The following is a 4991-nucleotide window of genomic DNA, read 5'->3' as shown; positions in this document are numbered from 1 at the left end:
CGAGGGAACTGAGGTAGCAGGTTCTAACAGAGCCTTGTCCTGTTATTTCATTATTTTATCTCTTGCACTTAGCACTGGTCCCAGAATAGGCTGAGGCAGGAGTGGAGTGAATCACAAACTAACCAAACTAGGAGGTAGAAGCCTTGCTTTGAGGAACCTGGTCCATGGTGTAAATACGAGATTTTATGAAATACTTAGGAGAAGAATATAATGAAAAATACCTTATAATTTGTATTTGTCAAAATGAGCATTGACAAATTTGGTTTGTATTCTTATAATTAGAACCTCTTTTTTTTTGGTAAATGCTTAATTCAGTTATTTCTTAGAACCTCTTTACACAGTCACCTTTCTCTCTTTTTTTTTTTAATGTAAGACAATGGCAGAAGGCAAATTCTCATTTGACTCTTTTATAAATTCCCATTAAATATGGTCTTCTGTTTATCAACTGTTTCCCACTCTATCTTTGAAATTTGTTTTATGAAAACATTGATTATTCCTGTGTTTATACTCCCAAATACTTGCCTAATATTATTCTCATACATTTTTTTTACTTTGTATCAAGCAGAGAACAGTCATGTACAGAATCATCTTGACTAATAATCACACAATCAGTTCCCTAAAAAAGCCACATATTGAGTTCATATTCATCAACTATAAGTAATGAGTTATCCTCTTGATTTTTTAAATCTATTCACTAAGTGGCTTACTTTATAAATGATTTTAGTTTTGTAAAACATATGAAAATAAATTATATGATAAATTGTTTTCTTCCAGATAGTTCACTCAAATGAAAGAGTCCCTTACAAGTATAACCTATATGTATTATACTAATCCTATAGATTTTACAATAAAAAGTCATTATCATTAACATATTAACACAAATATCTAAGTATGGATCCAACTATCACACTTATTATTATTAAAAATAATATTCTACCTCTCTTTCAAGAAAAAGTTAATATTGTAACAGGGGTAACTATTATAGTAAATTTATTTTATATAAAGTATATATATTTTGGTTAAAATTATGATATAGCTCAAGATGTTTAACTTGTTTATGGTAAAGTACGCTCTTTGTATTCTATAAGGGGTTTTGCCAGAGTCCAGCTCTGGCCAGGTCCAGGGGTCAACTGAAGGATGGATGGTGTCAGGGAGGGAGGGAGTGAGAAAGCCCCAAGATTCTCTCTGGTCACCAGGCAGGCATGTCTGCCCTGTCAGTTTTGGTTTCTTTATGTATAGGACAAATGTTAACATGGCATCACAAAATGGAATTTTTACAATGGATAGTTCTCTGTGATAAGATGTTTTTGGAAAATTTACAGAAACAGGTTTTACAGAAGTATTCTTGCAGAACTGCCCCAATTAGAGTGAGGTTGAATAACTCAGAAAATAACAGGGCATTCTTAGCGAAAAACAGGATAACATACACATTTTAATAACGCTAAGATTAACTCATAGGTTTGTAGCTACTCTTATCCATCCTCATCACAGCTACCAGTCGAAGGGAAGCTGTTTGTGGAATGTAGGCCTTAGGGAAGGGGCTGCTATACATCATCACTTAGCAAAGGTATATGTGGTTACTTATGTTCTTCCCTTATCTGTTCCTTCTCTCTAAGTTAGGCTCTTTGTCTCCGGGCAAGACTTGATTTTCCATTTATTTTCTTTTTGGCACTTGAGAGCCAACCATACCTTTAAAGAGTTTAGCTCATTTCCAATACACAGAATAGCCTCTTCAAGTGCATTTACCTTTGTGTCTAGTTTTATGATTTCTTGAATACCTCGGGCATGAGAGACATTTTTGGTTAGCTCATTTACATGTTGAGCTATATGAACCTCTTGCACTAATGCAACAGTAGAAATAGAATTGTATACGTAAAGGTCAATCTTTTATGAGTAACAGTCATTAGCCTGTTCATAACTCAAGGGAAAGTATGGAGGCAAATAGGACCTGCTGGAGACACGAAGTCTATTCCCTTAATCAAAAAAAGTTCCCACAATAAGTTCCTTCACAAGGTGCAATCATCATACCAGGGCCAGAATAAAGGGACAAGTCACTCCCGATACAGATGAACAAGTACCTTGGGGGTCGGTGCTCAAGGAGAAATAATTGAGTGGGGGTGGATATTGGTCATCATATGATTGGCAAGAGACCATGCAAACTTGTTTTAACCTCACCAGGAGCTTTCTCGACTAGTGGGCTCAGAATGGCTCCCAACAGAGTTTCAATCATACACATAAAATAGCCAGTTATTTTACCACCAAATGAGTTTGTTCAGGAATGGCTAAGGGATTCAGTTTGGATAAGCACACTATGGCAAACCTTAGGCAAGTCTGCAGACATAAAGGGAAGGTCTGCTTTTATTAGGTTTTAGAAGGACATTGCAGAGGATTATTTGGAACACAAGTTCACTGGAGAAGAACAAGAGTGAGTTGAAGAGGCTTCTCACTGGCTGCAAGCACTGGATAGTGCACTGTTGCTAGGGCAGGGAGAGAACTTCTTTTTCTCAAAAGCAGGAGATAAAATTCCAATGCAAAAAAAAAAAATCTTGCCATTTTACGGTAAGAATTATCTTCCTGGGGCACTAGGGTGGCTCAGTCAGTTAAACATAGGACTTCAAGTCAGGTCACAATTTCACAGTTTATGAGTTGGAGCCCTGTGTGAGGTTCTGTGCTGACAGCTCAGAGCCTGGAGCCTGTTTCCTACTTTGCATCTCCCTTTCTCTCTGCTCCTCGCCCACTCACGCTCTCTCTCTCTCTCTCTCTTTAGAATAAATAAACACTATTAGGGATGCCTGGGTGGCTCAGTCGCTTAAGTGTCCAACTTTGGCTCAGGTCATGATCTCACAGTCTATGGGTTTGAGTCCCACGTCAGACTCTGTGCTGACAGCTCAGAGCCTGGAGCCTGCTTCAGATTCTTTGTCTTCCTCTCTCTCTGCCCCTCCCCTTTTGCTTTCTGTCTCTGTCAAAAAATAAAAAATGAAGACATAAAATAAATAAACACTATTAAAAAACTAAAAACAAAAAAAGAATTATCTTCCTTCCTGCTGGTTAGGCAGACTGTAAGGAATGGTACCTATGTGAGAGCGCCTCCTTCAGGACTTCCCACATTCCATTTTAAGTGAGGTGTCCTTTATTCATTTTCATAGAGGATGTAATTATAAAAGTTCAGCAGTGTACAACAATTATATGTTATGGATAATATGGCACGTATGTGAATGCAATGTTAATTTAACATACATCCATGAAATACTGACTACATTCCAAAAAGTTCTTGTATCACTAAGGATATATCAGTGAATATGGGATGCCTGGATGGCTCTGTCAGTTAAACCTCCAACTTCAGCTCAAGTCTTGATCTCATGCTTGGTGAGTTCTAGCCCCACATGGGGTTCTGTTCTGACAGCCTGGAGCCTACTTCAGATACTGTGTCTACCTCTCTCTTTCTGTCCCTCACCCACTTGTGTTCTATCTCTTTCTGTCTCTCAAAATGTAAAAAAAAAAAAAAAAAAGAAAAAAAAAGTTAAAGGATATATCAGTGAATAAATCAGACAATACTCTTTACTTTCATATTCTAACAATCTACTGAAGTGTTTTTTCTTTATAAACTAAGTTTTCTAATGCAAGAATAAAATTAATGAATTTATAATAATTTCAATTTTGTCTTCATAGACACAGAAAATAAGATAGCATTCCTTAGAGTCTATATGTCAATATCTACATATTTATCTCATATAATCCTAAGAATAATCCTTTATAGCAAGTGCTATTTTTATTTTCATTTGGCTAGTTATAAAACTGAGGCCTGAAGAGATTGAGTAAACTTGCCAAAGTCAGAAAACAAGTACTAAGGTTCAGATGAAAGCTCCAATTAAAATTCATATTAAAGTTTGTCATCATAATTAATACTCCTCAAATAACTTGCTATAGATACAGCCTCTCAGAGAACAAGATATGGCATGTATATAGTTATCTGTTACTATGTTGCATGGATATTGGTAACAGTAAAACAGGGAACAATTATGGAGATATAAACATTCAAAAGAGACATAAAAAGAGATTGAAGGAGGGAAGAAATTTCATAGCTCATAGCTGATAGGGGTGTAATTAGTACCAAACTCCCAATGAAAGGTACTAAAAGTTACTTGCTGAAATGTACGGTGAGTTTACTTATTTTGAAGTATATTAGAATATCTGCTTCACCAGGTTTCTATTGATGCTGTAACAATCTACCACAGGTGTTGTGGTTTACAACTACACAAGTTTATTCTCTTATAATTCTGGAAATCAGAAGTCTAAAATTGATCAGCAGGGGTACTTTCCTTCTGGACACCACAGAGATGAATCTGTTTCCTTGGCTTTCCCAGCTTCTAATGTCTGATAAATTCCTTGGCTCATAGCCTTCTACCTCCATAATCAAAGCTAAATATTCATACCTTCTGCTTCTGTCTTCATAACAAAGAAAATGTCCAGGACCATATGCCTTCATTGAGTTTCACCAAACAAAGAAGAATTAATACCAACCCTTCTCTGATCCAAAAAAAAAAAAAAGATGAGGAGCAAATACTTCCAAATTCATTCTGAGTTCTGGCATTACTCTGATACTAAAGCCAGACAAAAAATACAATAAAATAAAACTGCAGACCAATATCCCTTATGAATTTGGATAAATCTAAATCCAAAAATCCTCAAAAAAATATCAGTAAACCAAATTCAGCAGAACATTTAAAAGATGATGTACCATAAACAAGTTTTTTTTTTTTTTAATCCTAGGAATGTAAGGGAGGCTTAGCATGTGAAAATCAGTCTGTGTAGTCTGTGTAATATAACACATTCATAGAGTGAAGGGAAAAAAAAAAACACATGATCATCTGAATTGAAATAAATATTTGTCAATAAATTAACATTTATTGCAGAATAAATATTTGAAACTCCAACACCATCCATTATAAAAACGCTCAACAAATTATGAATAGATTGGAATTTCTCAAGTA

Source organism: Hyaena hyaena, unplaced genomic scaffold (assembly GCF_003009895.1).
Source record: "Hyaena hyaena isolate Hyena2069 unplaced genomic scaffold, ASM300989v1 scaffold_2249, whole genome shotgun sequence".
In the NCBI taxonomy this organism is placed as follows: Eukaryota; Metazoa; Chordata; class Mammalia; order Carnivora; family Hyaenidae; genus Hyaena; species Hyaena hyaena.
This window is presented reverse-complemented; position numbering follows the sequence as displayed.